This window comes from Pan troglodytes, chromosome 3, assembly GCF_028858775.2.
Source record: "Pan troglodytes isolate AG18354 chromosome 3, NHGRI_mPanTro3-v2.0_pri, whole genome shotgun sequence".
In the NCBI taxonomy this organism is placed as follows: domain Eukaryota; kingdom Metazoa; phylum Chordata; class Mammalia; order Primates; family Hominidae; genus Pan; species Pan troglodytes.
The window spans coordinates 10,500,435-10,523,563 of record NC_072401.2 but is presented as its reverse complement, the minus strand read 5'-3'; the positions used below and the strand labels follow the sequence as shown (position 1 = coordinate 10,523,563).

Here is a 23,129-nt window from a genome sequence, read left to right as displayed (position 1 = left end):
GAGGTCTCAGAATCATGGCGGGAGGTGAAAAGGACTTCTTACATGGCAGCTGCAAGAGAGAATGAGGAAGGAGCAAAAGCAGAAACCCGTGATAAACACATCAGATTTCATGAGTCTTACTATCACTAGAGCAGCACAGGAAAGACTGGCCCCCATAATTAAATTACCTCCCCCTGGGTCCCTCCCACAACACGTGGGAATTCTGAGAGAGACTGCAAGTTGAGATTTGGGTGGGGACACGGCCAAACCATATCACCACTCTGGCTTGTTTTGAAAACCCTGAGTAGACAATGAGTGTCACAGAAGCACAGGATATTCAACCTTGCCAGGGGCAATACAGAGCACCTGGTCTAACTAAAATAGAACACTAGAGTTAGAAATAACCCTGGGGCTATTATGCCCCCCAGGGGGCGTTTGGCAATGTCTGGAGACATTTTTGGTTGTCACAACTGAATGGGGGTGCTGCTGGCATCTGGTGGGCACAGGTGAGGGACACTGCTCAGCATCCTAGAGTGCATAGGACAGCCCCTGCAACAGAAGTATCCAGTCTAAAATGTCATGGTGCCAAGGCTGAGAAACTCTTGTGTTAGGAGGAGGAAACACTTCGTCATTGTGGAACTAACTTCTCATCTCACAAAAGGGATCTCACAAAAGGTGATTTGGAGGGAGCCCTAAAGAGGCAACAAGAACCTTTTTGTGTTTTTTTGTAGAGATGGGGCCCCATTATGTTGCCGAGGCTGATCTCAAATTCCTGGGCTCAAGCGATCCTCCCACCTCAGCCTCCCAAAGTGCTGGGGTTACAGGTATGAAACACCGTGCCTGGCCAACAGGAACCTTTTTGATGAACTGGAAAAAGAGCTTGGGGGAAAATATTACTGGCAAGGCCAGAACACGTTGGAGAAATTCTTTAGAAACCAGCTTTACCTTGGAGGTAGGACCAGGAGTCTAACCAATGGGAGCTTCATGGACATGAATGTGTGGCTTAAATTACATTGCTGTGTGGGCATGAATCAGACGCTCTGCCCATGAAGAGTTCTAGCACCAAGTCAGTGCAAGACCCGAGGTGGTGAGTGGCCATCTGTGTTTTCTTGCTGCAGCTGTTGTTGTTGTTGTTTTAAATATCAGGAGCAATCTGATAAACTTTCTGGAGGAGCCCAGTACAGAGAACTAGGATGCCAGACTGGCTGTCTCTCTGCTAAGAATTATCCTATTGTTCTGACTATAAGATGTGCATGACTTCACATTTTAACCTTTTGAAAATTGGGACACATCCAGGCAGTAGCAGTCATGTGTGATGTTCAGAACACAATGCCTCGTTTCCTCAGTAAAGGTTTACTAAAAGAGTTCATGAGTAAGTGGGAAAAATGAATTAGGTACTAAACAAATAAATAATATTTTTGTTTCTTCATTTGTAAGTGGAGAGATTACAACAAAGTTGTATGAATCCATGGGAATGACATATTCAAGTGATTGAAAAAGGTTAAATTTCCTTTGATGTTCTTCTCTCTTGCTTTTCTTCTCTCTTGTCTTTGGATGATGTTAAAAAACAAAGAAAAATGGAAAAGTAGAGCTGCATTGAGATGAATGTACCTTAACCTCAGGAAAGCAAACACACACTCAACCAGAGGCACAGAAGCGGGTTGGGCAACACGTGGCTCCAGGGGCACGTGAATTTCCAGTTGAGCATCTTAATGTATGACCGATTCCATACGAGGCAAGTGCAATGTGGCTACCTTGAATCAAACTAGTGAGTCCTCTGGCTATCCTAGTAGGGGCACTAGAAAGGAGAGGGCAGATGTGGCTCCACTCAACGGCATGGATGGGCTTGGGCCCCTTGGACACCGCACACTAGGACAGACACAGAGGTTACAGGGGCCCTGGCTGATGTGGCAGAGTCCCTCGCTATTGTCTCCATTCATTCACTTATTCATTCCTTCAGCAAATCATTGTTAGTGCTGAAGTAGTTTCCTGTGGCTGCTGTAACAGATTCTGACAAACTTGGTGGCTTAGACAGCACAGGTTCATTATCCTACAGCCCTGGAGAAATGAGAACTGTGTCTCACTGGACTAAACAGGATGTCAGCAGGGCTGTTCCTTTCTGGAGGCTCTGGGTGGGGTCTGTTTGTTTCATTTTTTAGTGCTTCTAGGGGCTGTCTGGGTTTCTTGGCCTATGGCTTCTTCTATCTTCAAAACCAGCAAGGGTGAGCTGGGTCCTTTCCATGTCACATCTTTCTGACACATCTCTCTGACTCTCTTTTGTCTCCTCTCCCACCTATTTTTTTTTTTTTTTTTTTTTTTGAGACACGGTCTCACTCTGTCACCCAGGCTGGAGTGCTCGGCCATCACGGCTCACTGCTGCCTTGATCTCCCAGGCTCAAGTGATCCTCTCACCTCAGCCTCTGGAGTATCTAGGACTACAGGCATGCACCACCATGCCGAGATAATTTTTAAAATTTTTTAGGGGCGGGATCTCTGTATGTTACCCAGGCTGGTCTCAAACTCCTGGCCTCAAGCAATACTCCACCTCCTAAATGCTGGAGTTACAGGCATGACCACCAGGCTGAGCTCCTCTCTTGCTTTTAAGGGCCCTTGTGATGACAGTGGATCCACCCAAATAAACCAGGATGATCCCCCTGTTTGTTGTTTGTTTGTTGGTTGGTTGGTTGGTTGGTTTTTTGAGACGGAGTCTTGCTCTGTCGCCCAGGCTGGAGTGCAGTGGTGCGATCTAGGCTCGCTGCAAGCTCCGCCTCCCGGGTTCACGCCATTCTCCTGCCTCAGCTTCCTGAATAGCTGGGACTATAGGTGCCTGCCACCATGCCTGGCTAATTTTTTTTGTATTTTTTAGTAGAGACGGGGTTTCACCATGTTAGCCAGGATGGTCTCGATCTCCTGACCTCTTGATCCACCCGCCTCAGCCTCCCAAAGTGATGATGATTTCCCTGTTTTAAGGTTAGCCAATTTACAACACTCATTCTCTCTGCCACGTTAATTTCCCTTTGCCAGGTATGGTGACATATTCACAGCCTCCTAGGATTCAGATGTGGATATTTTTGGGAGCAGGTGGGAAGCACTAATATGCCTGCCCCACCAGTTCCTAGGCTGTGCCAATATTGTGCTGATTATACATGGGGCAGATCAGAGGAGGTCTCTCCTCCCACAGGGAGTATGCATTCTAGAGAGGAGGACAGCTCTCCAAGAGTAGTTATATATATCAAGTAGTACTAAGTGATACAAGAAGACATCATATGGTCCAGGGATAGAGAGTTAAGGGGTGTAGTGTGATTGTTTTTGAGAGCATGGTCATGGAAAGCCTTTCTGTAAAGGTGATAACAGAGCAGAGACCTGGATGTTGAGAAGGAACCTCTGATCTGGGGCAGAATAATCCAGGCAGAGGGGAAAGCAAGAGCAAAGGCCCTGAGGCATGCGCAAGGAATTGCCAGAAAGCCAGCCGTGTTGCCGGGGCAAGGTGAAAAGGGGGTCAGAGAAGGGAGATGATGGTGATCAAAGCAGGGATCAGATTACTGGGACGTTATGGGCCAAGTGGTTTGGGATTTGTTGTTGTTGTTTTGTTTTGTTTTTTGTTTTATTTTGTTTTTTGTTTTGTTTTTGTTTTTGGAGACAGAGTCTCACTGTGTCATCCAGGCTGGAGTGCAGTGGTGCGATCTCGGCTCACTGCAGCCTCCGCCTCCTGGGCTCAAGCAATTCGCCTGTCTCAGCCTCCCGAGTAGCTGGGGTTACAGGCACGCACCACCACGCCTGGCTAAGTTTTGTATTTTTAGTAGAGACGGGGTTTCGCCATGTTGGCCAAGCTAGTCTCGAGCTCCTGACCTCAGGTGATCCACCCACCTCACCTTTCCAAAGTGCTGGGATTACAGAGTTGAGCCACCACTCCCGGTCCCTGGGTTTTAATTCTGAGGAAAATGGGAAGCCACTGGAGGGCTTTAGGAAGGGTGGCAGCACGCTCTGATTGACACTGAAAATGATCACCTTTGTTGCTGAGTGCGATCGGTTTGCGGGGGACAAGGGTGGAGGCTGTGAGAGCTGGTGGGAAGGCATCTTGGCTGGCTGAGAGTAGAGTAATGAAAACAGGCAGCCGCGGGATCTGTTTTGTGGTGGAACCCATAGCGCTGCAGACAGAGTACATGTCAGGTGAGAGAAATATGAAGGGATCAGGGAGGATTAGACTCTGCCTGAGCCAACAAAGTCTCCTTAAAGGGAGGGGCTGGTTAGCCTGGAGCAGAGACCATTTGGATCAGGGATTCATGAACACTCCCTTGAAATGCCTGAATGCCTGTCATGGGGGAACAGATTCTCTTGATTCTCTCCGCCCTTAGATGTGAAAACAAAGCCCAAATGAAGGACAGATAAAGAGACGGAGATGTCAGCTAACCTAGACATCTCATATTGGAAGTGGCATGAGCTGCGGGGCCAGAGGAAACAGCATGCAACCCTGTCTCTGCTGTTCCAGTGCTGGGATTGGGACAGGTTATCTGAAGTCTCTGACATGACATTTCACAATCTCTAACGTGATAGAGGTAATGTTACTATAATACTAAAAACAACAGCAAATGCTTACATATCTGTGATTTGTGATGTGATAAGAAGTATATTTTGATCTCTGCTCTCAGTTCCTGAGATAAGAGTCCTAAAACCCTGGTAGATAGGGGTGCTAGGAGAATCTTTTGTTCTAATCGATTTAGTCTTTTCCTCTTGGTTCCTGACACACAGCTCCTGAATCCCTTGGCATTTCCAGGGTGATACGGGCATTTCCTCTTCTAATGATGTGACTCTTGGTGGGCTCCTCGATAGCCCCAGGGTGGGGGGCTGGTTGCCAGGGTAACCAAGCATGTGAGTAAAGGGCTGGAACTTTCATCCCCATCCTTTGAGGAGAGGAGATGGGCTGGAGGTTGAGTTGATTACCAATGGCCAGTGATGTCATCAACCATGCCTATGTAATGAAGTCTCCATAAAAACCCAAAGGGACAGGGTTTGGCGAGCTTGCAGGCAGCTGAACATGTGGGGATGCCTGGAGGTGGGGAGGTGCCACCAGTAAGGGCATGGAAGCTCCCTGTCGCCTCCCCACACCTTTTCCCATGCATCTCTCCCATCTGGCTGCTCATCTCTATCCTTTGTAACATCCTTTATAATAAATGGGTCATCGTAAGACAAGTGTCTCCCTGAGTTCTGTGAGCCGCTCGAGCAAATTAATCAAACCTGAGGAATGGGTCACAGGAAACCCCAATTTATAGCCAGTTGGTTAAAAGTACAGGTCACAACCTAGGGCTTGTGACTTGCATCTGAAAGGGGGGCGGTCTTGTGGGACTGAGCCCTTAACTTATGGGATCTGACGCTCTCTAGGCAGACAGTGTCAGAATTGAATTGAATTAGAGGACGCCCAGCTGGTGTCTGCTGGAGAATTAGTTACTAGTGAGGATAAATCCTCATGCATTTTTGGTGACCAGAGGTGAGTGGTGTGTGTGGGAAACTAGGAGAGACTGGTTCTTCCTGTCTCTCACAATAGCGCTTTTAACATGTGAAACACAGTTCTAACAGCTGTGTGTGTGGAAACTCATTCCTCACAGCAGCCTGAGGTCACAGGTGCTCCTATCATTGCCATTTTAGAAAGAAGGCACAAGGAAGTTGAGTTATTTGCTTAAGGTCACACAGCGAGTATAGGGCACCGTCATCATACATCATACAATCATCTCTACAAGATACGGACTGCCTGTCCTTCACCTCCACCTATCAAACACATCAGTCAAAACATGGCATGTGCCATTATTAACTGTTTTGTGATAACACAATGCTATTTAGTTTCAGGATCAAAATTCAGCATGCTCTCAAAGTCTGGAATTGTGGCTGGAAGCGAACACGTTGGCATATAAAGTGGATAAAAGGCAAGACAGTTCTTCCTTTAGATTCTAGATTCAATCACGCAAACTCACTCTATAGCCCTCAGACCACAGCTGGAATGTTTTTCCCCAATGGTGATGATCCTTGGGGGCTGCGGCTGACCAAGGGCCGCGGCTCCTCTGCAGAAACTCCAGGATGGCACCATGGTGGACCCTGGAAAAAAGGTGTTCTCAAGGGGGGCACCTCACTAGGCTGTTTGCCTCTCCTCCCTCTGGCCTCTTGCACTGCACTTCTGGTTGCATTAAACTTCACAACCCACTATTTTGGAAACATGGAATAAAAGGGCTTCAATCACATGACAGTGGCTGGTACTGTCCAGATCTGAGTGTTGCACAAGAGCGTACTTTGGTAGTAATTCAGCCATCCTTTCGTTATATGTTAAGTCCTAAGGCATTGAGGTTTTATTGAGTACTTTCTAAGAGCTGGACACCACTAGGGATACAACAGTGAATAGGACAGACACAGTTCTGCCTCGTGCTGAGCTTTTGTCAACAGACAAAATGATTGTCAAGAGTGACAAATACACCATGCGCTGCCTGGAGCATGAAGGGAGGACATGGTGGAAATGCAGATTGTCCTCCAAGTTCAATGAGAAGCACTGAGGGACGATCTGGCAGGAGAGTGATGAAGGCTGGGCTGGGAGTGGCAGCCAAGCAGGAAGAGAGATAGAGCTGAGATACAGCTTGGATCAGATTCAATACCAGATTGATGGATGGATGAGGTTAAAAAGGAAGCAGAAGGAATCAAAGGTGATGCTGAGCTAAACAAGGAAGCTGGTGGGGTCATCTACTGAGATATTGGGGCAATCACAGGGCCAGTGATAAGAGAAGACTTTGGGGAAGAAACTCAAGGGTCTGTGAGTCACTAAGTGGTTATGTCAGGTACACAGCTGAATATGCAGGTCTGGACCTTAGTTGAGCTGTCTGGACTAGACATTCTGGTCTAGTTTTTGTCCCCTGTAATGTAAGCTACTTCTGATCTCCTTTTCTGAGAGGCATGGAATTTAAAATTCCACTTGCCAATCAGTGGCTACACTCAATATGCCTCAGGCTTTGTTAATCTGCACTAGAACAGACACCACATCAGGCAGCAACTGCAGGTGGGGCTACCACTTGGCTATGTTTCTAAAGTTCCAGGGTCTTCTGCTATGATCCATATAATTTTCATAGGATCGGGCTAGTGAATCAAATAGCATATGAGAGGCACCACTGCTCCTGGATGCTTCCAGACTCTGAGGATGGCACTAGCCCTTGCCATTTTCCTGGGATGCAATATCATTCCTCCTTCTCTTAGCCACGTAAGAGAAGAGAAGAGAAAATCATTCCCTATCTTGGCAGGAAGTTGAAATTCCAGGGCTCCAGTTGGTCTTTTCTACTGTAATAACTTTTACACTGCAGGTCAGGGGCAGAGTGAGGGTCCTCCCGATGGCTAAGAGTGTCCTTCCTACAAACATTTAGGGCCCAGGGAAATGAGCATGGGGTGGGTTTGGGGACTCAGTGCACTACCATGAGACACACCTGGGCTAGAGTCTATTTGCTACCTGACTCCCATGTGGCCAATGATAACAGGGGAGCCTGGGTGATGTTTTGGATTCCTGGATACCAGCATCAACCCAGACCCTGTATCGAACAGCACCGGAAACATCTGTTACTTTCCCCTAGTGCATGGTTACTTGAGTAAGTGGCCACAGGGTCTTTAGGGGTATTAAATGAGGAAGTCGCTACTGTCTCTACTTCATGTTCTACCTTGAGGCAAGGGAACCTGCCATTTGCGCCCTTGTATCAGGAAGTCATTGGCCAAGCCTGAGGTTGGTGGCCTGCCCGGTAAGGCTTCCTGTTGGCTGGGGGCTGTTCTGCGGAAAAGGGAGCAGCTGTGAGATTCTATCAGCACCATTTCTAGCAGGAAGGGACTGGGGTATGGACTAACAGAGGGGCTGCAGGTGGAATATCAGTAGCATTCGCCAGTCATCTGCTGAGGGCAAGAGATAGATGGGGAGGTTAGAGAATTACAGAAAACAAAGGAGGCTCAAGAAACACTTTTTAGAGAATGAGATTTTGGATAGCATGCCACCCATCTGAGCATGGCAACATGTGTCGTGATGGAATCTTAGAGAAACAGAACCAATAAAAAGATAGAGAGAGATACATAAATTTACTATAAAGAATTGGCTCATGAAATGATGGTGGGCTGATAAGTCCCAAGGTCTGCAGTTGGCAAGCTGAAGACCCAAGATTGCTGACAGTGTAGTTCTAGTCTACATCTGAAGGCCTGAGACCTAAGAGAGCCAATGGTGTAGTTCTCTTCGGAAGACCAGTAGGTGCAAGACCCAGGAAGGGCTAACATTTTTGTTCAAATCCAAAGGCAAGAAAAAGACCAATGATCCAGCTCAAAAGCAGTCAGGCAGGAGGCATCCCCTCTTATCTGGGAGAGGGTCAGCCCTTTTCTTCCAGTCAGGCCTTCAGCTGATTGGACAAGGCCCACCCACAGGGGAAGGGCAGCCTGCTTTACTCAGTCGGCTACTTCAAATGCTAATTTCATCCAAAAAGACCTTCACAGAAATGCTGAGAGTAGTGTTTGACCAAATGTCTTGGCACCTTGTAGTCCAAGCACATTGATGCATAAAGAACCATCACATTAAACCATCACAGAATCCATCTTCTGGGCTGGCCTGTCCACAAGACAGAAGAGAAAGTGGAGAGTTGGAGCCATCTCGGCTTGGAATGCTGCCATAAAACTGTGAAGAAGGAAGGGAGGCGGAAGAGTTTAGAGTAAGGGTGGATATTAAGGTAAAATCTGGGATCTGGCTTAAAAGAGGAGAACAGAGAGGGCTGGTGAACTTGGGAGAAGCTAAAGTGTCAGTGGCTCATCACAGTCACGGATGGAGCAAACAGAAGCAGTATTGGATGAGGTCACTAGGGTTGCTGTAATAAAGTCTCACAAACCAGGTGGCTTCAAATAGCAGAAATGTATTCTCCCACAGTGCTGGAGGCCAGAAGTCCAAAATCAAGGTGTTAGCAGGGTCATGCAACCTCTGGGTGGAATCCTTCCTTCCCTCTAGCAGCTTCTGGTGGTGCCCATGGGCCCTTGGCATCGTGTGGCTGGCAGCTGCATCACTCCAAGCTCTTCCTCTGTCATCATATGGACGACACAAGGAGAGCTCCCTGTGTGTCACAGTCTCCTTTTTATAAGGATACCAGTCATACTGGATTAGGGCCCACCCCAAATGACTTCATCTTAACTTGATTACCTCTGTAAATAGTCTATTTCCAAATAAGGGCACATACATAGGTCCCGGAGGTTAGGACTTTAACATATCTTTTCAAGGAGACACAGTTCAACCCATAACAGGCATAAACTCTAAACGTCATGGCTTACCATGTGATATGATTTGGCTCTGTGTCCCCACCTAAATCTCATCTTGAATTGTAATCCCCACACGTAGTGGGAGGGGCCTGGTGAGAGGTGATTGGATCATGGGGGCAGTTCTCCTATGCTGTTCTTGTGATGGTGAGTGAGTTCTCATGAGATCTGATGGTTCGAAAGTGTGTGGCACTTCTGCCCTCTCTCCTGCCACCACGTAAGATGTGCCTTGCTTCCCCTTTGCCTCACTCTATGAAAGTAAATTTCGGCCAGGTGCGGTGGCTCACACCTGTAATCCCAGCACTTTGGGCGGCTGAGGCGGTTGGATCACCTGAGGTCAAGAGTTTGAAACCAGCCTGGCTAACATGGTGAAACTCCATCTCTACTAAAAATACAAAAATTAGCTGGTCGTGGTGGTGCTCGCCTGTAGTCCTATCTACTCAGGAGGCTGAGGGAGGAGAATCACTTGAACCCAGGAGGCGCAGGTTGCAATGAGCTGAGATTGCACCACTGCACCCCAGCCTGGGTGACAGAGCGAGACTCAGCCTCAAAAAAAAAAAAAAAAAAAAAAAGAAAAAAAAAAAAGTAAATTTCCTGAGGCCTCCTCAGTCATGCTGAACTGTGAATCAGTTAAACTTCTTTTCTTTATAAATTACCCAATCTCAGGCAGTTCTTTACAGTAGCGTGAAAACAGAGTAATATACCATATTGCTGTGAAAATTAAATGAGGTGATGAATGATAAGATATTTTTGAAAGGAAAAAAGCACAGCAAATTATTGTTTCCTGTACTGGTTAGGTCACTAGTAAGTCTCTTGCTTGTCTTGGAATGGATAGTCATTCAGATGGAGATGATTAGTCAGGCTCAAGGTAGAGACACTTTGAACTGGAAGATTCTGACCTATCGGCATTTCTCCATTTGAAATAGTTCCAAAGACAAATGATTACAGAAACCACAAACTCAAGGGTCTTCTGAGCCATAAATGAAATACCATTCTTGGAGTCAGCAACATGGAATGTGTTAATTATTACTGAGATGTGGAAATATGTCACAGCATTGACAGTGAGCTTTATTCATTCAAACCTCCTCACTTGGACTTTGTGATATTCCAACCCAGAGATTTAGTCTTTTTATATGACTATCTCATAAAAAGGCGTGTTTACTTTTTTTTGCTCTTTTTTATGGTAAAAATACAGAAAATTAAAATTAACTTTCTGGCCGGGTGCCGTGGCTCACGCCTGTAATCCCAGCACTTTGGGAGGCCAAGGAGGGCAGATCACCTGAGGTCAGGAGTTCAAGACAAGCCTGGTCAACATGGTGAAACCCCATCTCTACTAAAAACACAAAAAATTAGACAGGCATGGCAGCGCATACCTGTAGTCCCAGCTACTCGGGAGGCTGGAGGGGAGAGAATCGCTAGAACCCAGGAGGCGGAGCCTGCAGTGAGCCGTGATCATGCCACTGAACTCCAGCCTGGGCAACAGAGCGAGACTCCGTCTCAAAAAAATAAAATAAAATAAATAAATGAATAAATAAATAAATACAAAATAAATAAAATAAAAAATAAAATAAACTTTCTTAACCACTTTTATGTGTACAGTTCAGTAGTGTTGAGTATATTCACATTATTGTGCAACAGATCTTTATAATGTTTTCATCTTGCAACCATGAAACTATATCCACTAGACGCTACTTCCCCTTCTCCCTTCCCTCTGGCTGTTGTTAACCACCCTTCTGCTTTCTGTTTCCATAATTTTGACTATGTTAGATACTATAGAGTTAAAATAGATTCCTACAGTATCTGTTCTTCTGCAGATGGCTTTTTGTGTTTAGCATAATGTCTTTGAAATTGTTGCATGTTGTAGCATGTGACAGGATTTTCTTCTTTTTAAGGCTGCATAGTAGTCTATGGTATGTATATACTATATTTTCTTTATCCATTCATCTGTTGATGGGAATCTAGGTTGCTTCCACCTGTTGGCTATTGTGAATAATGCTGTACTGAACATATATGTACAAATATCTTTCTGATACTCTGCTTTGAATTCATCTAGATATAAACCCAGAAGTGGGATTGCTGGATCATATGGTAACTCAATTTTCAATTTTATGAGGAACTTCTGTATTTTGTTTTCTGTCTTGTATTTCCACTAACAGTGCACAAGGGCTCCAACTTCTTCACATCCTTGCTGACACTTATTATTTTCCATTCTTTTGATAGTGGCCATCCTGATGGATGAGGTGACAATACATTGTGGTCTTGATTTGCATTTCCCTAATGATTAGTGATATTGAGCATCTTTTCATGTGCTTATTGGCCACTCATATCTTCTTTGGAGAAATGTCTATGTAAGTCCTTTGCCCATTTAAAAATTGTCTTATTTGTTTGTTGTTGTTGTTGTTGAGCAGTAGAAATGTCTTATATATTCTGCATAGCAATCCCTTATCAGATATATAATTTTCAATTATTTCCTCCCATAGGTTGCCTTTCCACTATGTTGATTGTTTCTTTTGATGCACAAACGTTTTTGAGTTTGGTGTAGTCTTATTTGCCAATTTTTGTTTCTGTTTCCTGTGCTTTGGGTGTCATATATAAGAAATCATTGCCAAATCCAATGTCCTGAAGCTTTTCTCCTATGTTTTCTTCTAGGGGTGTAATAGTTTTAGGCCTTACATTTGGGTCTTTGATTCATTTTCAGTTGATTTTCATATCCGCTGCAAGGGAAAAGTCCAACTTCATTCTTTTGCAGGTGGATATCCAGGTTTTCCAACACCATTTTTTAAACAGACTATCCTTTTTTCACTCTGTAGTCTTGGAACTCTTGTAGATTATTTGGCCATAAATGCAGGGGTTCGTCTCTTGGCTGTCTGCTCCTGCCATTGATCTATATATTGATCTTTATGCCAGTACCACTACTGTTGCTTTGCAGTATGTCTTGAAATCAGGGAGTGTGAGGCCTCCAGCTTTGTTCTTTTTAAAGATCATTTTGGCTATTTGGGGTCCTTGTAATTCCATATGTATTTTAGTATTTTTTTCCAATTTCTGCAACAAATGCAGTTGGGATTTTGACAGGGATTGCATTGAATGTGTAGATTGCTTTGGGTAATATGGACGTTTTAACAATATTAATCCTTCAAATTAAAGCGCATTGGATGTTTTTCCATTTATTTGTATCCTCTTTGATTTCTTTCACCAATGTTTGGTAGTTTTCCATGTACAAGTCTTTTACCTTGGTGGTTAAGTTTATTCCCAAGTATTTTATACTTTTTGATACTATAGTAAATGAACTTGTTTTCTTAAAAATTTCCTTTTTCAATTGATCATGGATAGTGTATAGGAACACAATTGATTTTTGAGTGTTGATTTTGTATCCTGAAATTTTGCTAAATTTGTTTATTCATTCTAGCAGTTTTTTGGTAGGATCTTTAGGGTTTTCCACATATAAGACTGTGTCATTTGCAAATAGAAATAATTTTAAGTCTTCTTTTCTAGTTTGTATGTCTTTAATAATTTCTTTTTCTTTTCCGATTGTTCTGGCTAGAACTTCCAGTATTATGTCAAATAATAATGGTGAGAATGGGCATCCTTGCCTGGTTCCTGATCTTAGAGGAAAAGCTTTCAGTGTTTCTCCATTGGGTATGATGTCTGTTGTGGGTTTTCCATGTATGACTTTTACTATGTTGTGGTAGTTTCTTTCTATTCTTAGTTTGTTCAGTGTTTTTTTATCATGAAAGGGGGTTGAATGTTGTCAAATATTTTTTTCTGCATCCATTGAGATGATCAGGTAGTTTTAGTCCTCCATTTTGTTACATTGATTGATTTTCATATGTTGAACCATCCTTGCATTCTAGGCATAAATCCCACCTGGTCATGGTATATGATCCCTTTAACATGCTGTTGAATTTGGTTTGGTAGTATTTTGTTTAGGATTTTTGCATCAATATTAATCAGGGGTATTATCTATAGTGTTTTTTTCTTGCTGTGTCTTTGGTTTTGGTATCAAGGTAATTCTGTCCTCATAGAATAAGTTTGAGAGTGTTCTCTCCTCTTCAATTCTTTGGAAGAGTTTGAGAAGAACTGATGTTAGTTCTTTAAATGTTTGGTAGAATTCTGTAGTGAATCCATCTAGTCCTGGGCTTTTCTTTGTTGAGAGCTGTTTGATTACAGCTTCAATCTCCTCACTAGTTATAGATCTGCTCAGATTTCCTGTTTGATTATGACTTAATCTTAGTTGGCTATATGTTTCTATGAATTTATTAATTTCTTCTAGGTTATCCAATTTTTTGGTTTTTTGTTTTGTTTTGTTTTTGTTTTTGATGGAGTCTCGCTCTGTCACCCAGGCTGGAGTTCAGTGGCACGATCTCAGCTCACTGCAAGCTCTGCCTCCCAGGTTCACGCCATTCTCCTGCCTCAGCCTCCTGAGTAGCTGGGACTACAGGCACCCACCACCACCCAGCTAATTTTTTTGTATTTTTTAGTAGAGACGGGGTTTCACCATATTAGCCAGGATGGTCTCGATCTCCTGACCTTGTGACCCACCCACCTCGGCCTCCCAAAGTGCTGGGATTACAGGTGTGAGGCACCACGCCCAGCCATTTTTTGGTATTTTTAAGTCTTTAAAGTCATGTATTATCAAGGCATATATGAACATTTTATGCCAAATATAATTATCATAATGGTTTCAAAACGATTGTTGAAGGAAATAGAGTGTAACCTGCTTTGAATAGAATTAAAGGCAATTTGAATGCTGCAAATCATTGTAAGCACCTTATTTTAAAATAGTTTAATTTTCACTTCAAAATAATGTTTCCATGATTGGAAAAACAATTAGAAAAAAACCATGAAAATTTATATGGAATCAAAACCAAACACATTCCTAGAAAATACTGTGAACATTTTTCTTATTTTCTTTCTAACTTCTTAAGTGTGTGGCTTATAATCACTCATTTATTTATCAAGTACTTTGGCTGCACCAGAGAGTAAAAGGGATACAATTATTACAAACCACCTGTTTACTTCAGTCATGCCCCTGCAGATATTTATGAAGGGAAGACTGTTCTTGGCAAGAAGAAAATGGCATGTCACTAATAGCTTTTACTCAAATTGTTCAGTTGTCTGCAAATTCTATGGCCTTCTGGCCTGCCTTGCCCCATTCCCCCTTCTGCCTGAAAAACCAGGTCTCATTGCATTTTCCTTTTTCAATTTTGGCCTTCTTGGGAACCAAGTGAAGGAAAGGTCAATTCCTGTATTTGGAATGATCGGTCTGGTTTTTGGTTGTAATGAGAAGACCCAGCAGGTGTTTCACCAAAAACCGGGGTCAGAAACGTGGGGTTTGTTCATTTTTGCCTTGGCATAGGAAAGCCAACCACCAATAGCTATGGTAAGGAGCAGCGGCTCCAGGGGCTGACACCCCCAAAGGGAGAAGTGATTGGCAGTACTTCATTCTTCAGCACACAGAGAAAAGAGCCTGGCTTGAAACCTGGGTCCCAGATGCCATGAAGTTAAGGTGACACTCCCTGAGTGTTGTTTGCAGTGGGAACTTCCGCTACCTCCCACTCAAGCCACAAAGCGGTAATGACTGAAATCTACTTCACTGTGGGACAGAAGATTTTTGAGCTGAGATTTGTCTGTGGCTAGGCCAGCAGTCATCAGATACTGTATGTCAGGCAAGAAGCCTATTGCTTAAAAAAGACTCTAGAAGGCTGCTCACCAACACAGTGGAACTAATCTCCAGGCTTCTGATACTAGAGATTATGTTCTTTTTCTCTGGATTCTTTGGACATTCGAATCTCTAAATGATCAGGAAGCTGACCCTCCAATGTTCCCCAGAGCTACTTCCCAGCTCTCACAGATAAAATCCCCTAAGCTTCAGAAAAGGAGTGTGGCTCTGCGGTTGCTACTGGGTTGATGCAGAGAGCACAGAGCAACTGCACAGCAGTTTCTCTTGTGTCTGGTGGATAGCTAAGCATGGGGAAAGATCAAGGGCATGGGGGCTGCCGAACTTCAGTTCCAGGTCCTGGCTGTGTGACCTCAGGCAAGTTATTTGACCTCTCTGAATGTATAAAATGGGAATGGCAGAGCTTCTGTATCACAGGAGTACACAAGACAACACATAGAAAGCACTTACACTAACAGGTAATCAAAAGTCAGTTTTCTCCCTGGGGATGTGAGCAGCCACCTGGAAAGAGGGTTACTTAATGGCATAGCGCAGTGTGAATCTCCCTTTCTGTTTCTTTGCTTGGCATTACCCGATGATTAATTTTGAAAAGTTACTCAAACAATTACAATTCAACTTGGTCAACATCAGTTCTCACAAATAGAAGCTGACTGTCATTTATTCACTCAGTTCCTGTTGGCTGAGTGTTGGCTCTAGGGCTGGCACCAGGCACTGGAATTAAACATTCTGGACTCCAGAGGGGCATGAAAACTCTTCCTGAAGGAGATGCAGAGGAAGATTCGAACTGGAGGAAAACCCTAAAATGTGAGTAGGAATTGGTCAGGCCAAGAAAACAGGCAAGGGTGCTCCTGGTTGGGGGAATGTTGAATGCCAAGGCAACGACGGGAGCAGGGCAAGGTGTGTGAGCAAAGTGGAGCTCTCTATGCTGGGAGCCGGTGGTGTCTGCAGGTCATGTGCCAGGGGCAGGTGGGTGCAGAGGAGATGTCATTGGCACAGTGCTGCCCTGGAACTGGCGCTCATTGCAGATGCTTGCAATTCCCTCCTCCCTTCCTTTCTTCTTTCTTTCTTTAAGTGAAGGCTTAATCTATAACTGAGCAACTAAAAGCCATCTAAGGGTTTGGAGCAGAGAAGCAATGACACTGCCTACTTTTGAGAAAGATGAGTCCAGGGATGCTGTAGAGAATTGGACTGGAGAGTGGAGATTGGCCATGGTGAGACCAGTCAGCAGGCTGATGTCCAGCCTGCTGGAGAAGACAAGGGCTTGGACCAGGAGGATGACAGTGGGGATGGAGGGGACCAAGTTAGAACCATCTTCAGAGATAGAACCCCCTGAATGTGGGGATCCAGGAGAAGGAAGGCAGCGAGGAGGATAAGGCAAGTTATTTAGGCGTCACCTAGCATAAGCAGGAGGGAGGTGTTTGATGTTATTGTTCTTGAAGATAGAGAATAGCGGAGGACGAGGAGGTGGGGGAAAAGAAGTGTTCACTTCATGGGAAACTACAGGTTTTGTTGGAAATGGCTTTTGCATACCTTCCAGTTTCCTCTGGCCCTTCACGTCCCATCTTGCAGTATCTGCTGTTGAGCACAGATGGACATTCATTCATTGCCTCCTCCATGCACTGGCCCTCCACCAGCTTCCAAAAGGCTCACACTGCGTGTGCATGAGGGTGCTCCACTGGGCACTGTTAAGTGTGTGCGGCACTTACACTGTCAGAGAAAAGTTCTGAGTAAGGCAGTTCTACTGAAAACTGTTAAGGGACATTCCAGGCCCATTTCTGCAACAAGCATGAAGTCGGAGATTCATTGAGCTCACATGAACACTCTAGAGCAGGGTAGCAAACTTTGACTCACATGCCAACTGGGCCAGCTCCTTGCTTTTTAAAATAAAGCTTTACTGGAACACAATCATGCACATCTGTTTAACCATTGTCTATGGCTGCTTCTACACTAGAACAGCAGAGTTGTGAGAGCAACAGAAATTCCATGGCTAGCTTAGATGAGACTATTTAGCCACCTAGCCCTTTAAGAAAAATGTTGATCCTGCTCTAGTGTGCTGCCATCTCTGTTTGGTGTAAATGAGTGTTTGACAGTGACTGAGGGACCTTGGTGCTCTTTGCCTAAAAGCCCTCCATGCCTAAGAATCAAGTTCGGGATCCTTAGCTTGCCGTCCGAGGCTCTCCCGGGATGTGAAGCAGACATGCTCCATGTCATTGCGTAAAACCTTGGTGTAAAACATCAAGATCCATCAAGCGACTTTAAAATGTCCATTGCATTTAGTTCTTGTGCCTTGAATTTGACACAGTAGTTCCATTGATTGAAATCTATTTTAATGGAAGAATCCAAGTGATAGAGGAACACTTTGTTCCCTGGCCTGGCTGTACCCACTTGTCTGAACTAATTTTTTTTTTTTTTTGAGACAGAGTCTTACTCTGTCACCCAGGCTGGAGTGCAGTGGTGCTATCTCGGCTCAGTGCAACTTCCATCTCCTGGGTTTAAGTGATTCTCCTGCCTCAGCCTCCCTAGTAGCTTGGATTACAGGTGCCTGCCACCATATCCACTAATTTTTGCATTTTTAGTAGAGACTGGGTTTCACCATGTTGGCCAGGCTGGTCTTGAACTCCTTGACCTCAAGTGATCCGCCCGCCTCGGCCTCTCAAAGCACTGGGATTACAGGCGTGAGCCACTGCACCTGGCCTGGACTAATTTTTTTAAAGGCATCACCCCTCACACACACTTCACAAATATACACATACTATGTAAGGGACTCACAAATGCAGAAAGTCTTAGGGAGAAAAATCAAAGCAAGAAAGAGGCCCAGAGTGCTGAGGACCATTTTCCAGACAGTGTGATGGGGACACCTTGTCTCAAGGCCAACTCTCTTCCTGCCAGACTCACCTCACTCACCTCCTCCTTATCACAGCTACCGCGGGTCCTGCCTTTATTTATTTATTTATTATTTATTTATTTTTGAGACAGAGTCTCATTCTGTCACCCAGGCTGGAGTGCAGTGGTGCCGTCTCAGCTCACTGCAACCTTCGCCTCCCAGGTTCTAGCGATTCTCGTGCCTCAGCCTCCCGAGTAGCTGAGATTACAGGCATGCGCTACCCGCCTGGCTAATTTTTTGTGTGTTTTTAGTGGAGACAGGGTTTCACCATGTCACTCAGGCTGGTCTTGAACTCCTGACCTCAAGTGATCTGCCCACCTTGGCCTTCCATAGTGCTGGGATTACAGGTGTGAGCCACTGTGCCCAGCCCCTGCCTTTATTTAAAATGTTGACATTTTGTTTGTGATAAAGTTAGTTTTTTTTCATTCATTTTATTTTTTTAAACTGTTGGATTAATTATTATTTACCTTGATGACTGAGTTTTCAGTATTCTCTTTAATTTTGATTCCCAGACAACTGCCTCAGTCACTTCACCCCAGTCTCAGCTCTGGGAGGAGCAACTGAGGAAGTAGAGAAAATGGAAAGAGCACTGTGTCGAGGAGGCCAGGAGAAAAAGGTTTGCCCAGAAGAAGGCTAATGCGACAGGATGAACATCAAAAACATGACACTAAGTGAGAGAAGCCAGATACAAAAGGTCATATACCGTACCGTATGATCCCATTTTTATGAAATGTTCAGAAAAGGCAAGTCCGTGATCTAGAGAGGCGGAACACAGTTCAGTGGTGGCCAGGGGCTGAGGTCTCATTCTGAGATGATGACAACGCTCCAAAATTAGATTGTCATCATGGTTGCATACTGCTGTGAGGGTACTAAAAACCGTTAAATTGTACTCTTAAAATGAGTGCATTTTATGGTACATAAATCACACTTCAACAAGGCTATTAAAAAGAAAGATGGCTGAGTAAGCTGAGGATTGGGAATTAAGCATTGAATGACTAAATAAATGAGTGAATGACTCAAAGGCAGTATTTCTGAACAAGATTGTGCAGCAGGATTCGAGAATGGTAAGAATTAAGTCTAGAGGCCCCGGTTGCTCCTTGGCAAGCCCAAGGAGGAGCGGTGGGCCACACAGCCTCCTGATACTTACCAGGGTGGAAATCCCAGACTAGAATCCTTTTTGGAACATGAAAGATTAATACGCATCAAGAGATTTAAAAGCATGCACCGCCTGTTGTTTCTGTGCATTGCCTTTTGATACAATAATTCCATTTCTTGAAATCTGTGCTAAGGATAGAATCTGGATGATGGAGGAATGATTTACCCATACGTGCTCACTACAGAGCTGTGTGTAGTATTGGAAAAAGGGAGAAAACCCAAATGACCGACTGGTTAAATGAAATATGGCCGAGTAAAAGATAGAATGTTAAACAGCCATGTAAAATGATGCTAATGTTGAGGAAAAATACACTGGAATGGAAACTGGAAAAAGCAGGACAACAAAGGGTAAAGAGAATATTGAAACCACCACATGGAATTGTGTGTGTAGCGTAAACACCCAATAGCAGCACAGCCACAAAGTTATGGAAGAGCGATGGCCTTATGGATTGGTTGAATTTTACTCTGTGATATGCGCTTTCAGCACTGTCATCAGACATTTCGTACACTATCTCTTTTCATCTTGACCCAAAGTCTGGGACTTAGTTATTCTTTTTTTTTTGGTCAATTTCACAAATGAGGAAACTGAGGCTCAGGTTTACGGAAATGTGTATGGGGTCACACAATTTGCAAGTGATGGAACCGAAGCCCAAAGGGGTGGAACTGGGCCTTCTCAAGTGTAGTTTACTCAGGGTTCTCCAGGGAGGCAGAAAACGTGTTATAATCTGTTTATATACACAGGACGTGGACAGCTAACTAGCCAGATGGATGGATGGGATTTGTTATGGAATTGGCTCACATGATTATGGAGGCTGAGAAGTCCCTTGACAGGCCATCTGCAAGCTGGAGACCCCTGGGATTCTGGCAGCACGGCTCAGTCCAAATCCAGAAGCTTCAGCACCAGGAAAGCCAATGGTAATTCTCAGTCTGACGCCAAAGGCCTGAGAACCAGAGCAGTGGATGGGACGCTGGTGCAAGTCCTAAAGTCCAAAGGTCAGGGAGCTCGGAGTTCTGACCTTCAAGAGCAGGAGAAGAAGAGTATCCCAGCTCCAGGAGAGAGACAGACAGAGAAACAAAACAAAACAAAACAAACAAACAAAAAAAGTGCCTTTTTTTCTGACCATTTTGTTTGATCTAGACCACCAGTCAATGGATGGTGCCTGCCCCCCACTGGAGGGCAGATCTGCTCCCTTCAGTCCACAGACTCCCACACCAGTCTCCTCCAGAAACGCCGTCACAGACATACCCCAAAGTGAGGCTTGACCAGCTTTCTAGGGATTCTTTAATTCAGGCACCTGAAATTAAGCATCACACCCAGGATCCATGCAGGTATCCCTTCAGCCAGCCCATGAGGTGGGGTTCATTGCCCTTATTCCACCTTCGAGATGTAGAAGGTGAAGTCTGGAATGGTTCAATTATGGCTCAGTGCCAAGCAACCAGCATTGAGAGGAGCTGGGATGCCTGTGGGTGGCCCAGGATGAGCTCCTGAACATCTTACGTCCCCCAGGAGGCCAGAGCATCCCTGATCTGAGAGTGAACAGAAGGCCTGGCACCAGGCCAAGGGTCGAGGCAAAGAGGACTTCGCTCCACTTCTGTTGAGAAGTGTTCTTTGTACCCAATGGTACAAAGACCAGGGGTTTTGGTGACACAGCAGCCTGAGCCCAGCCTGGGTGCCTAGGATGCAGCTTAGCCGGTCAACTCTCAGTACTACCAGGACTTGGCCCTTGGAAACCTGCGGGTTGGCAGTGCTCTACCAGGAGGGGGCCAACTCGACAAAACCAGAGAGGGTGAAACGTCCTGCACCAGAGAGTTTCAGACATCAGCGATGGACTGGTTGATTGGTAGTGTTTTTGCTGAGACTGATGGTGGACTCCCCATCTGAGATCCCAGATTCCTTCAGGTCAAAGGTCAGCAGCTACACTGGAGCTTTCCTGACCCCCATGTCCAGGTACAAAGAAAACTCATCACCTGAGAGCCAATGGCCTCCAGAGCTAGTGTGGCAGAGGGGGCTTGGCTCACATGTCATCCTGCTTCTTTCTTGCTGTGTGACTTTGGGCTAGTAGCTTCACCTCTCTGAGCTTTGATTCCCCCACTGATGATCAAACATTTCTAGTGCCAGGTGCTGTTCTAGGAGCTGTGTACCTACTGTTTCAATCCTCATAACACTCCTGTGAGGCTGGTATCATTGTCTGCAGACCTGTTTACAGATGAGGACACAGAAGCCCCATGAGGGGAAGGGATTTGCCTCACGCCACAGTGAACAAGGGGAGGAGGCAGGATCGGAACTCAGGGAGCCTGGCCGCGAGTCCTGCACTGCTCACAACAGGCTCCAGCTGCCCTGGTATGAAGACAAGGGCTGTAAGGATGAAGGCACACAAAATGCCAAGTGAGAGCTCTGGCTACAGTCCCTCTCACCATCTCCCAAGGCAAACCCTGCGGCTGTGGCCTTGGCTTTGCCAGAAACTGATTCCATGCTGCTCCCCCAGGGGACCTCGAAACTGCAGGTGTGCCAGGACATTCCTGGCTGACAAGTGCGGGGTCGCAGGAGGGCTGGACGGCATGCCTCTGTGTCCATCAGCTCCTTGTGTGCGTGCGCTCATGTACGGGGTTTAATGAATGAAATGATTAAAACCTGGAAAAATGTGTATTGAATGTATGCTTCAGTTTGACTCCATACTTTTCTTGTTTCTTTTGAGTCATGAAATAGTTAATAGTTCTCCAGATTTGTTACTTTTCTTCTTTTGATTCCCCCAAGGGGATTTAGGAAGCCCATCCAGCAGGGGACGTTCTGTGGTGTATATGTCAGGACTGGCTCAGATCAGGGAAGATTGGTGGGTGCTGGGGGTGCTGCTGAGGGGAGAGAGTCAGTCAGAGAAAAATATCCCCGGGGACAGAGTAGGAGAAAAGGGGCTGGCGGGGGAAGCCCTTGAAAAGGGCGGAAAGCTCTGCAGGGCAGAAGGGCTTGGGATGACATTAGCCCTGGGGCTTAAGGACACAAGGCCCATGTGGTTCTTTAAGGGAACAGTTTGGGTGGCCCTTGCCCTGGATTTCGGACACCACCACCGGGATGACAACCCACGAGCACAGCGAGACCCGTTTCCCACCTCAGCATCCCCAGCCCCACCCAGGTCGGCCAGGCAGCTGCAGGTGTTGCTGAGTGAGTGGGTAAGCAGGCGAGTGCAGAGAGCTTGCTCACTGAAGCAGAGAGTGGGCGTATTGGGGTAACTAACACGGAAGTCTGCCCCTTAGACATGGACCAAGGCTTCAGCCACACAGCTGCTTGTCCCACATACATATTTTAAGCGGGCCAGATGCTCAGAGGAAGCCAGGCTGGGATATCTTAGTCCAGTGTTTATAAAACACTGTTCCTCATCCAGATGATTTCTGGGTAGATATTGAAGATTTCTTGGAAAAGGCAAGACCGAGGCTAAGTTTTGAGGGGTGAGTGTGTTCACAGAAGCAGAGCCGAGGGGAAGAGGGTGTTCTAGAATCATGCTTCGGCTGCCGGGAAGCCATCTGAGTCAGAAGGAAGCCGCCTGGGAGTAGATAGATGAGCCTCCAGTGGAGACAGGAAGGTGGGAAGCAGCCAGGCTGATAGACAGTGGGGGTGACATACCGAAGCTCTAACTTACTTATCCCATCTGTTGCAAGACAAACAACCTTAGCTCTTTCCTGTAACACAATCCCACATAACACACTCGAGCAAGTGATAATAAGCCATTAAGAGCAGAAATTTGATTTTCATGGAGCCCTGGACAAAAGGAGGAAATTGAGTTAGACCCTCAGAGACTCCTCAGCACGTGAAAGGGATGAGGGAGGAGTCTGCACATAGGTGGAGTTTTGGGGAGGACTAAGGTTTAGTGAACAGCTCGGCAGTGCCCGGCTTTACATGCATCTTTTTAATCGCAGCACTCGACCTGCAAAGAGAGACTCAAATTTTTCTTTATGAACAAAGAATTGGTGACTCAGCTTGGTTACATAACTTGCCCATGGTCACGATTAGGTCATCAGAACTGCAACCTCACTATGCCATTGAAGCCAAAGTTCACTACCTTCCCACAAGATACTTCCAGGAGAGTTTTGAAAGAGGATAAACGTCACCTGTCCAGCAGGGTGTGAGAGCTGCACGGGCTGGGTAAT

The 23,129-nt window shown here is 45.4% G+C and overlaps 1 protein-coding gene across 7 annotated transcripts in view; it reads left to right on the top strand.

The window, feature by feature from the left end:
* Positions 1-15,494: 15,494 nt before the first annotated feature.
* Positions 15,495-23,129, top strand: part of SLC2A9 (solute carrier family 2 member 9) — a 279,004-nt gene continuing 271,369 nt past the window's right edge. For 6 of the 7 annotated variants that reach the window (XM_063809388.1, XM_063809384.1, XM_063809392.1 and 3 more), the window contains exon 1: positions 15,495-15,754. The gene's annotated coding sequence lies outside the window, so the exon portion shown is untranslated. The remainder of the gene's footprint in view (positions 15,755-23,129) is intronic. The other variant, XM_063809399.1, reaches the window with a different exon arrangement.